Here is a 13,119-nt window from a genome sequence, read left to right as displayed (position 1 = left end):
AAGGCAAAACTACAGAGACAGTTAAAAGATCAGGGGTTGCCAGGGGTTGAAGAGAAGAAGGGATGAGTGGGTGAGCACAGAGGATATTAAAGCCATGAAACTATTCTGTGTGACACTACAGTGGCATCTACATGTCACTATACATTTGTCAAAATCCATAAAATGTACAACACAAAAAGTGAACCCTAATATACACTGTGGAGGTTGGATAATGCTGATAAGTCAGTGCGGGGTTTTAAATAGTAGCAAATGGAGCATTCTGGTGGGGGATGTTGCCAGTGGAGGGTGTGGCTGTGTGGGTGTGGAAACGGGGTAGATGGGAATACTGTTCTTTATGCTCAGTTTTACTGCAAAACTAAAACTGCTCTAAAAAAATAAAATCTATTCCCCAGAAAAGTGTTGATTTTGCTGGTGCTGGTTGGAGTTTTCCATAAATCTCAGCAAAGCTTTCTCAGTGTTTCTGCCTCTCCTTACCATGCTTGACAAATTTTGTTATAGAAATGTGGTATGTCTTGTATAATAGAGTTTTCTGCCCCTCTGTCTGCAGTAGGATAGCTCTCGTAAAATTATCTGCGGTGGTTCAGTCAGTTAAGTGCAGGAATCTGGATTTCAGCTCAAGTCATGATCTCATGGTTGGTGAGTTTGTGCGTTCGTGAGTTCGAGCCCCTGCTTAGGATTCTCCGTCTCCCTCTCTCTCTCTGCCCCTCCCCTGATGGCTTTCTCTCTCTCTTAAAAATAAATAAACATATTTTTTTTTAATTATCTGGGATCCTAGGCTCATGAGTTTTCTTCTCCACTCTGTTTGGTCTTCTCCTGATTCTTTGCCTAGCAACACACCTGTCCTTTACTGCAAACCTAAGACATTTGAGAGAATCATCTGAGCAAGAGGGGTGGGCAGGGCTTTCTGCTTTTCCTTTCAAGACAGGCAGTCCCTCCCCGACACTGATCATTGTGCGAGAGGCTCTCTCTGGTCATTGCTCAGATCCAGTCTTTCTCATCTGCCTCCAGTAAGAAGTCTGTGGAATACAGCATGCAAGAGACTGCAGACTTGCCTTTTCCTTGATCCTTTTCAATCACCTTTTATTATGCAGTCTCCTTGCCCAATATGGGGCTTGAACTCACAACCCCAAGATCAAGAGTCAGATGCTCTACTGACTGAGCCAACCAGGAGTCCCTCCTCACTTTTTTTATGTCGATTTTATTTCTTAGTTTTTCTCATTTATATCTTCTATGTCCCTTATTATACTTTTAGTCAAATCTACTTTCCTTTGGGTACCTTGAATTTAATATTCATTTCTGAGAATTTTTTTTCCTGCACTTTATGTCCTGGGTTTTGTCATCTACCATATCAAAATATATTAGTTTATGCTATATTTTCTGAAATCTTGTATTTGTGATATGTTTCCTTTTTGTTGTATTTGCAATAACTTGTGTCATTATTCTCTAATGATCCTGGACTTTGATGTTCCTTTCTCTATTTTGCTGCTGGATTTCTCTAGGTTGATTTGTCTGCCATAAAGGTTTTCCAGATTACTTTTTTTGCTGCTTCATTTTTACTGTTCTTTTGTTTCCTTTTCTTTGGATAGTATTTCTATTTCCCAGCTATTACATTATAGTACTTCCCCCTTATCCATGGTTTTGCATTCTGTGGATTTAGTTTTCCGAGGTCGACTGCAGTTTGAAAGCAGACCGATCCTCCTTCTGACATAGGGTCAAATTAGCCTAATGTTTACATCATAATGCTATGTCATTGACCTCTTTTTTTGTTGTTTTTTTGAGAGAGAGGGGGAGAGAGAGAGAGCCCACACACATGGAGCAGTAAAGGGAGAGAGAGAATCTGAAGAAGACTCCACACCCCGTGCAGAGCCCAATGTGGGGTTCCATCTCATGACTGTGAGATCACGACCTGAACCAAAATCAAGAATTAGACACTTAACTGCCTGAGCCACAGAACTGGCATCCACTGGTGGTCTTGGAATGCATCCCTCAAAAGTAAGAGGGGACTACTGACTTTTATATTATATTATATTATATTATATTATATTATATTAGTATTATTAGCTGTTATTTAGTTTTATTTTATTATTATTACCTTTTATAATTTATTATTTATTACTTATTTTTAGTTTATTATTTAGTTTATTTAATAGTTTTCCTATTAGGTTTTTAATGTTTTGAAATTCTTTGAACTAGTGACTATCAGGAGAGTCTTACGGGTAATATGGGGAGAGAAGTTTGGTTTTCTTTATATTTCCCTTGATACAGTAGTTCATTGGTCTGTCACTAGGATGTAGAGCAGTTTCTTTATGATATGTTCCCTTCTATGTGTGTGTGTGTGAGTGTGTGTGTGTGTGTGTGTGTATAGGTGCAAGTGAATATGGTATGTCTTTATATATATATATATATATATATGTATATATATATATATTTATATTTATATTTATATATATTGTCTCTATTCTATTATATATTCTTAGATTTTGCATTGTTCAATAGAGCCTTATTATCAGCCAGGTTTTTTTTCCTATCCTTCTTTAGGGATACTGCTTTTAAGAGGCACAGCTTTCTAAGATGATTCTATGTCTTCTCCAGAAGCGGAATCTTTGAAATATGGTCATTGCTTATGCCCTGAACATTCCAAGAACCTACTCTTTTCATTGACTTGCTCTGAGTAGCCAACTGTCTATCCAGTCCTAAATGGTTCTATCTTTCAGTGAGCTCTCTCTTTGTTGTTATCTGGGTCATTCTACTATAGAATACATTTGCCTTCTTCACTCTGCATTAGACCGAAAACCTAGAAATGCTGTATCGTTCACAGTCAATTCTTCTCGTCTTGCTTGTATCTATATTTACTTGATCATATATAATCTCCTTCCTCTAGCTCTACCCTCTAGAGCTCCTCTAGAGCTACCCTCTAGCTCTTTCTTCTATAAGGTTTCTTGATAAGAAATGGAGTGATTTTAATATGGGTGGCTGCTTTTAACATAGAAAACTGGAAACCCTCATTATGCTGTCCAAGACTTATTTGGGTTAATTTTGTAATATGCTCATATGAATGATGTAAAGGTATTTATTATCCATTAGGATTTTCCCCAAATTTATAAACATTTGTGAATCTTCATGATTCTGTCTTTGCTACTGTTATTTGTTCTTGTGGAGTGCTTTAAGTGCCATCATCATTATGAAAATAATTTGAATCAAATAAGATTTTGTTCGAATCCTACCTTCATTGCAAAAATACCCCTAATCCAATTAAGTTATTAAGCAGCACAGTGCGTGAAACACCGTAAGGAGATGTGTAATTTGTTTTCTCCTCAGATTTACTTAAACACACGGTGGTTTGTAACTTTGTCTACAGCTTGTTTATGCGATGCATATGGAAGATGCTCAAAACAATAAATGAATGAATAAATATTATGTGCTTCGTATAAATTTCTCAAAATGGAATCATCGATTTGTAATGTTGAAAACATGACAACAGAAGAATTGTAAAAGGATAACATTTGTTAAAATGCCTCCAAAATGCCTATGGCACTTCTGATTCATATCAGTATTTTATTTTCCCTTATTTAATTGAGACTGAAAGTCCTCTAAAGGAAATATTGTCCCAAAAGGCCATGCCCCGTTCACTCTGGACACAACCCCAGTGGCATCAGCATTAGCAGAGGAAAGCTCAAGGCAAATGTCATTTCATATCAAATGCAGCATCCAAATAAAAAGCGCCCCAAAAGACCTCAAAGCAAACCCACAAAGGTGAGGTCAATGCCAAACTTTCCCTTAGGTGGCTTCTGTTTATACTATGCCTCACAAGTTTGAGAATAAGCATTCGTGTGAGCCTAGCATGATGTTTTAGGAATCTGATGTTTTTTCCGGGACAGAAAAGAAGAGTAGATAATAAAGGTTGTCACAGCAATGGAGAGACAGATCTGTAAGACTTATTCACAGAGGTATAATGATAGAGGTGCCTTACTTACTATTTGCAGGTGTGGGCAATACGAAGCAGGAGAAATAAATGGTTTTGTGCCACTGCCATCTAGTTTTCCAAGTAAAAAACATTTTATAACTCAAAGAAATTTCCTGGCAGTCTATGCAGACCAATTAGAAACCTGAGATGATGAGAGTAGATTACAACTGTACTTTAATGCCATTAATTCTTACTCCAGCGACCACAGTGTTCCTATGGATGTGTCAAAAAAAAGGTTCCTGTTTCGTTGTTGCTCTGAAGATTAATCGGCAGTCCGATAATTTGAGGTCTAATTGTAATAAGGTGGAAGTAATCAATGAAAAAATTTCCCGATTATTCTGGGCGCTTTGCAGTTAACTCTGAATCGCATGATTTTTCAAGAAGAAAAAAACTGAACTTAGACCACCTGCATTTAGACAAGACTGTTTTGAAAGAAGTATAGCTTGCTCTTTGTCTCAGATCGTTACACTGATGTGAAAGTGTTAAGTATATTCAGGTTCTAACACACTGGCCTGAGATATAGGAGAGACCCAATAAACGTTTGTTTAAAAACAATTGAATAAATGAATATATTGCCTCGGAGAATCCATTATTGTGAATATTCTGTTTCTTATGTTTTGTGAGAACTCTGATGTACTTTAAAGACTTAAAACAGTTTAGATTATTTCATCCCAGCATGATGCATTTGTTCTGCTACTTCCTAGCCATTGTAATTGAGGCTAAAAACTTCAAATTGAATTCCAATGTGTCCTTTACTAGCTTGCTGTTTTCCTAGCCAATCCATAAGGCCATTGTTTTTGCATTCCACTGCAATCCATTATTATCACTTGGCTAAACAAACACAGCTGGGTGGTAATGAATGAAGTTTCTACATTTATGGGTAAACTTAGCTGTAATGCTACTCCACAGCTCACTCTCTAAGACCGAGAGAAGCCATACAGCAATTCCACGCACTAATTTGGCAACACAGAAGATACGAATGTTATGTTGAAATCGCAGAGACAATTCCAAGCTGGTAAATGTCTTTGCTTTTACTATTAAAGGCAAACTAACGTTAGATAAGAAGATAAATGAGTGCAATGTAGTCATTCCATCCTTCCAACATTTACTTTATTTCAGCTTTAAGAAAAATTATACATGGCTTTGTTATCAACCTGGAAAACAAATAGTAACAAGGAATTACTGTACGGAAATGCACAAGTGTAATGTAATGTACTGAATGTACGTGTACATGTCATGTACATGTAATGTAATGTATTGAAATGTACAAATACCCTGTTAATTGTCTAGATTTAGTTTCCCAGCCGTGAAAATATTTTAAAGTAATAAGTCATCAAATACAAAGGCTAACCTTCATTTTCAATATCTAGGATTTTGATTCAGTGTAATCTCATAACCGTATATCTTTAAATCCCATTGCACTTTGACTACTAAAAGATGCTTGAATGCAAAAAACTCCAGGACGGAATCTATGGCTATCACATGATGGCTTCTTCACTGTAATCTGCACACAACAAAAGGCTCGAGTTAAAATTTAGAAACTGAATTTTTTGCCAATTAGAAATTGCCAGCTATTAGATCAGAGACAAGGTACAGGTGTCATGAATTTTACCCTTTGCTGTAAATTAAATGCTCTTTCACCGCATGGAGTTCCCAGTCTGAAGTCTCTAACATCGTAAGCAATTAAATGTGCCTGCTCAGTTAATGCTGGCACCTGGGAACTTGATAATTTGCATGTATACAAAGCTCGGTCTTCCGTTCACAATCTCCTTGCACAAATAAATCTGCACAACCAAAAAGACCAGAAGAGATTTGATAACCCCAGAAAAACTCAAGCCTGCAATGTGTTCTCTGCTTGTCAATTTGCAGTTGTCACAACTGTTATCTATTAAATAAAAATACTAAGACTCCTGCGAGGGAAATTCTTTGGGGAGCACCCAAAGGATTCAGGAACAGTAATTGACTCATTTTTGAGAATTCCCATGATTTTTAATCTTTTCTGTCTTTGGAATATGTAGACCTGGGCAGCCAACATTCTGTGGCTCTGAAAACAGCATTCCTTCCTCGTACAATATGCAGTATGGAAAAATAAGACTGACAAATAGCCAAGCAAGATAGAAAAACAATTAACGTTGACCCAGTGATTTTAAACCACTAATCAGCTAAATAACTTGATGATTACTTGATGTTTTACCCTCATTTTTCAGTTTTTTTTAAATTCTATACAAAGTTTAACCAATCCTTTCCTATAATGCACGTATGTTATCAAATTTGGTAGCTGTAACAGGAATAGTAATGGCACACTGAAAATAAAAACGTGTCTTTTTTAGTCATATGCATTGCACTGTCTCCCTTCAAGTCCTTCACTAAATTGTGCCTTTTTCAGTCGTCCCTACTTTTGGATAGCTTTGTTTTGGACCATTAAATGTAAACCTTAAAGGTTACCTCTAAACAATGTCTCCTGTTATTCATAACTTTCATCATTGCCTAGAGAGGAAAAGTAAAGGTACTATCAGGAGAATTAAAAAATGATGGTGAGCTCAGTGAAAAATAAATTTATTAAACTTCCAGTTTAAATGTAATGGCTCTGAAACCAATAGATGACTTTTAAATCTGTGAAAGTACCTAGGTAGCTGCATCAGGTAAGAGATAATAATAAAGCACTATGTACTTTTACTTGAGACAAGTGTGCTTTTGATGAAGAATACCGACTCAATCTATAGGTGAAATCCAACTGTATTTTGAAAGTGGCATTAACCAACAATCTTACTTGATACACATATTGGGAAATATTGAACGGACAGATAACCAAAAGTGTCATCAGAGCAAAAGTTGCAGCAAAGTTAAACAGGTAAGGAAGACTTTATTCAAAGCTATTGCATTGGGGGAGGGAGAATTCACGAAGCAGAACTCAGTCTGGATTCAATTCTGCTAAAACAAAAGGATGGGGAGTTTTTAAGAAATAGGGTAGGGGTGAGGGGGTCACAAGCCATCTGTCTTTACCGACCGGTGCCCACCAAAGTTAGCTCCTACCCTCCCACAGAGGCTGGGTGATACAAACGCTATTTTTCCGGCTTCTGGGGACTTGAAAAAGACAGACAGTCATGAGGTTATAAAATATTTACATCTTAAAGGGACAGAGAAAGAATTTACAATGATGAGTTTTCTAAAGCTCTAAGAAAAGGGAAGTCAAGTGCCTGGTGTCTAAAGTTTAGTCAGGCTATGAAGGCCTTTCAGGTCAACTTGCTCAGTAAAGATGACCATGGATAAGAGAAGCATGTATGCCATTTTGCAAACTGTCCTACTGCTCTGTGCTGTGCCGTGAGCTCTATGAGCACAGAGCCTGCGTGGGATTCAATCTGTCTCTCATTCTTCCTGCTCCTCCCCCACTCACATTCTCTCTCTCTCTCTCTCTCTCTCTCTCTCTCAAAGTAAATAAATAAATATTTAAAAAATGAAAAATGAAAAAGTAATTTGAAGTATAACATAATAAAACATACAACCACAATTTGATCTGAAAATTGAGTTGAAAAACTATACCAGTGTCTTCAACAGCAAATACAGAAAGGTGAAGAAATACATTTTTCGTACCTGTGTACTACAAAAAAAAATTACAGAAAAGTATGCAAGTCACAGTTCTGTGATTTGTTTTTCCTGAAAACTAAAGTAATATGATACATTTTGTTGAACTCATTTGCTCTTCCTTGTCATGGTAGAGCCATGGCCACTGCTGCTTATCAACGCTTGCTTCTTCCCAGCTATTATGGTCTGAATGTGTCCCCCCTCAAAACTCATATGTTGAAATCCTAAACCCCAAAGTAATACCATTAGGAGGTAGTGTCTTTGGCCTTTAATGAGTACCTTTATAAAAGAGGTACCAGAGGGATCCCTATCCCCTTTCACCCTGTGAGGACGCTGGCTACCAATCAGAGAGGGCTCTCACCAGGCCTCAATAATACTGGCACTTTAATGTTGAACTTCCAGTCATCAGAATGGTGAGCAAAAGATTTCTATTGTTTATAAACTATTCAGTCTGTGGTATTTTGTTACAGCAGACCTAATGAACTAGGACGTTGGCACTCCATGACATTTCCCGGCTCCTGTGGAAACTTCTGGGGGCCCCGGTGTACATGAAGAATAGCTCAGTGATGAAATGACAGCACAGAGGAAAGTTCCCCCCAAACCTTCAATGGTTGCAATGACAAATCTTTATATATTAAACCACTGACATGTTAAGTGTGTTTATCACAACAGTTCATATCTGAGAATATGAGAATACAGTTTTATTGAATTAAGAGATGAGTGGTTACACATCCTTTAGATGACCTCCATTTAGATTTTTGTCATGGGACAGAAGGTGGTTAGCAAACAATTTCAAATAGAGCTTTACTTATACTTACCCAAAATTCAGCTATTGGAGTTATAGGAGGTAATGTGGTTTATAACAAAGTAATGCTATAAGAAATGCTATAACAAAGTAATAAATATTTTCATTTATGGGAAAATGTATTAAAGGTCAAAGACAAAACGTAAACTATTTTTAAAAAAGAAAGTACACGTGTAGAATTGAAAAGTTATGCAGGAGGTAAATCTTGAACACATTATCTCCTTGTTTCCATTTTGAGATTTAAATCTTTTTTCAAGTGTATTCATTTATTTTGAAAAAGACAGAGACAGCATGAGTGGGGGAGGGGCAGAGAGCGAGGGATACAGAGAATCCCGAGCAGGCTCCGCATCGTCAGTGCAGAGCCGGACGTGGGGCTCGATCCCTCAAACTGTGAGATAATGACCTGAGCCAAAACCGAAAGTCCCACGCTTAACGACTGAGCCACCCAGGTGTCCCTCCATTTTGAGATTTTGAATGGTAAACTTGACATAGAAACACTCCCAGTTAACCTGCACCTTTCACGTGGTAACAAACCCTGCTCTTTAAGTTTGTAACACAGCTGCTTAATCAATACAGGCAGAAAATGGTGAGGACAAAAAAGATAACTTGTACATTTGAGGAACTTAATGTTTGATGTGAGAACCAGGATAGTAGGGTGGTATAGAAACATGAATACACATGATAAATACTTTTAAAGAACTGAATATAAAAGTGTATGGAACTTACATATCGAAAATTAAAGTTGATTTATTTTTATTTTTAGTATCGCAAGATCTACCTACAGACCCGGAAATTGGTAACTGTCACATGCCTGTAATAGTTTAATTTTTCATTTCAAAAAAGCAAAAGGAAAGCTTCATAGAATAATGACAGGGACCTGGGCATCTCTGGCAGAATTCACGATAGAAACCATCTAACAAAAGTTTTAGCCTTCCACAAAGTTGTTTGCAAGAGCCAGATAGTCAATGACAGATTGGTTTAGTCTCAGACAAGCGGCACACAAGGAGATCTAATCAAGATGAGAAAAGCAGTAGAATAGAGAGACTCAAGCCCCTGCTCTTCCTCAAATCACTGAAAATTAAATTATTCCCAGCTGTATCTTAGCAGATATCTTTGTAAAACATAAAACAAGTTTCTCCTTAAATAAATGATAACACCTATGATTGTCCAGACCGTTTTAAACCATTGAAGTCTCTTAAAAAAAAAAGTTAGGCTTAACCTCCAAAATGGCAGAATCATATGCTTGTGACGCTAACTCGATTAGCATTTTCATATATAAAAAATTGAGATTAAGCTCTGTATGTGTCCTATGTGATTCATGTCTTACATATCATGAGTATAGTATGTACTATAGTCTCGTATATGCATATATGTTTGTGTTGCATGAGTAACATAAATCTTCTCCTACACAAGTAGGCATAGGGATGTAGACTCTCCCAAATTTTGCATCAATATTCTATGTTTGGTAGCATTCCAATTTATAAAGAAGCCTAGGAAAATTGTGATCTTCACTGAGTGACATAAATTGTTTTTGTTGACTACTGTGTCTGCTTTGTGTTTTACAAGGACTAAAAGTCAAGGAGAAGAAAGGCTGCCAGATGGAAGCTGAATGCCCTGAATGGCCCAGAGGCACTGGAGGAAACATGATTTAAGCATCTCTAGATACTGCCATTGTGCACTCTTGTTCTTTTATTTATTATTTAGCAAGCAAGGTGTACTTATTAGCTACGAAATGCTTTATACCTTTATACCTAGCCATAGGTGATGACAGCTAATCTGATCATCTCCAGCATTGGAAGTCATCTCTTCATTTTTTAAATTAAAAATAATCCAACATTATTTTTGCCAAATTTCAAATGTTTTTTTTTTCTGGGAAGTCTCAGAATAACATAGACTTTTAATCATTCTGGGGCCACGCTGCTTTCTTTTGAAAATAATCCGATATTTTCAATAAATCGATGGTTCTAAGGGCAGCGTGGGCTATAAACTAGAGAAGGGCTCTGCAGTGCATGATTCCTGTTCCCTCTTACTGAGAATTCCAATTTAGTAATTTATATGTTCATGGTGACCTAGGTTTGCCCACTGGTATAACTTGAAGATATTTTGTTAAAGGATCCCTTATGTCAGTAACATAACTTTGTCAGTAACAAAACTTATAGTAATCCTATCAGACTGAAAATTACAAGTTAGGCTCACTAATTTTCAATGTTCTGTCCAAATCCAATAGTCTATACATTTCATTTTATATAAAAAATATCACTTTAAAGATGGGTTATATATAAATCCATGATTAACTCAAGAAAACAAAAATGGGGTATTCTTGGGGTGCCTGGGTGGCTTAGTAAGTAGCTCATGAAACTCTTGATCTTGGGATTGTGAGTTTGAGCCTTACATTGGGTATAGACATTACTTAAAGATAAAATCTTTAAAAATTGGCTATTCTCTACAAAATATAAATATAAGAAAGATGTTAAGTCTTACCAAATTTAATGGAAATTTGGCAGCATTATATAAAAACGGTAAGTTTGCCTTTGCTTGCCAAAATAATGTCCTTCTGGTTTACACATTGCTTGAAATATGTAAAAATTCATTAAAAAATACATGAACGTTTGTGTTTAATGAAACTATGATAAAAAATAATTTGGCACCTCACCAACTTAGTAACAGTTTAATAGTCAGAATCTGATTAATACCACTGCTTACCCAGCTCTGTTTTCAAGATTGCTGGGGGCGGGGGAGAAACCACATGTATGTTAGATTTTGTTTGCTACTTTTAGGACCAGAAATGGAGCACCTGCAGACAATGTAACTGAAAAAAAAAAAAAGTTAGAATGGAAAAGACACAAAACAGGGTAGCAGGAGAATGGCTTTCCTATCCATGACATGTCAACAAATGAAATATGTACTACTTAGAAATCATGCTGACACCTTAAGTAGTTTCAACAACTTTTTTTGGTGTGGTTTTTGTGGCAGTTTTCTGTGACAGAGCCATCTTCCTACGTTGTGACTCAGCATCCTGTTCTGATGCATTGCCATACTGACCTTGGACAGTACTCTGGGACGTTCAAATAATCCATTATGTAGAAGATACTCCAAGGGATTAAAAACATTTTGCCTCAAAAAGAAACCTCTGCAGCAAGCTGGCATTTGCAAGCAATACCATTTAATAACCAGAAAAAATGGTCAGAGAGAAAATGGAAAATTTCCAGGACCCCAGACCATAAGAACTGCTGTGGCTCCCAGCTGAATACTGTGCCCCAAACCCAGAACAGTAAATGTTTTGTGTTCTTTAATGAGATGGTCAGCCAGATACGGCCACGGGAGGAGACAGGAGAGAGGCTCAGGAGGACAAAGGTTATTATACTCGCACACAGGTCCTAGGGACAGGAGTCACAGCACATGCGAGGCCACATAGGAAAGACACTAAGGTGATCAAGAGGCAGAAGGTGGGAGAAGTCAGATCCTTTATTGAGATTTCCTTGAGAAAGGAAAACAGTAAAGAACTCTAGGATTGGCTACTTTGAATAATGGTGGTGGACTCAGCTACAGGGGTGGTCCCTAGTTGCCTGCCACCCAGGGTTGTTAAAGGCCCACAAATATTGTCTCCAGCCACGTCATGCACCCCACAGAGGAAGGAGTATGGCTGTAGAATGATTAGCTTGCATGTCAAAGACGTGCTTCTTCTGAGCCCTTTGAAAGTTTCTATGAGTTAGCTAAACCTAGGAGAGGAATTCAGTCTCTCCCCAGCCAGAAAGATTTTGTTTTAAGATCTCAAAACATCATAACACCCAGAAAACGAATTTATATATATAAAGAGAGAGAGAGAATAATAATAATAATAATAATAACAACAATAACACCTATCAGTTACTGAACATTTACTTTCTGCTAGGCCCTCTACTAATCATTGTATCAACTTTTAAAAGTTAGCAGTGGCAGAGCCATGATACAAAGCCATATAAGACTCCAAAGACTCCCTTTTAACTACTGTTCCATATTCAATATATGCAACTATATTATTGTCCTTAAAATTGAGGAAAATACACTCAGAAATCATCCATTGTTTATTTGGTCCCTATATTATGCTTCAATAGCTATGCCACAGAATTGATGATCACTTATTCAAAAATGATAACTGTGACTTATAATAAATGAATTTAATAACCGATTAGTTTTAAATTACTTTCATGTGTAAAAAAATTTTTAAAAATAAAAAAATTTTCGGGGCGCCTGGGTGGCTCAGTTGGTTAAGCATCCGACTTCAGCTCAGGTCACAATCTCGCAGTCCGTGAGTTTGAGCCCTGCGTCGGGCTCTGGGCCGATGACTCAGAGCCTGGAGCCTGCTTCCGATTCTGTGTCTCCCTCTCTCTCTGCCCCTCCCCCGTTCATGCTCAGTCTCTCTCTGTCTCAAAAATAAATAAACGTTAAAAAAGTTTTTTTTAAATAAAAAAATTAAAAAATAAAAAATTTTCTATAACATGATGCAAAAGGCACATTAGTAAACTTTTCTAAAGTGATCCACAGGAAAAATCTGTGAAAAGGAGATAATGGTTACATTAACATAAGGAAGTAATGGCCACACCAGGATGTGGTGGTGAGAATGTAGGCTAGGGGCGAAATATGTAGAAATATTTTCTATGAAGAAAAATACTGGGATGATGTTGGATTTAGGTAGAATCACAGTTGCTGAACCTGGACAGTTGTGAGGACAAGGGTAAAAATTAAATGCTAATTTTTTTCTTATTTTTTTATGTTTTTTTTTAAATTT

General features: G+C 37.0%; 1 long non-coding RNA gene across 1 annotated transcript; it reads left to right on the top strand.

The window, feature by feature from the left end:
* The first annotated feature begins 1,911 nt into the window (after window positions 1–1,911).
* Window positions 1,912–10,028, top strand: LOC122204120. Its single transcript, XR_006195499.1, has 4 exons — window positions 1,912–1,992; window positions 6,688–6,815; window positions 9,115–9,147; window positions 9,918–10,028. It is a non-coding gene; the product is annotated as an uncharacterized LOC122204120 (long non-coding RNA).
* The last annotated feature ends 3,091 nt before the right edge of the window (window positions 10,029–13,119 follow it).

Source organism: Panthera leo, chromosome D3, assembly GCF_018350215.1.
Source record: "Panthera leo isolate Ple1 chromosome D3, P.leo_Ple1_pat1.1, whole genome shotgun sequence".
In the NCBI taxonomy this organism is placed as follows: Eukaryota; Metazoa; Chordata; class Mammalia; order Carnivora; family Felidae; genus Panthera; species Panthera leo.
This window is presented reverse-complemented; position numbering and strand designations above follow the sequence as displayed.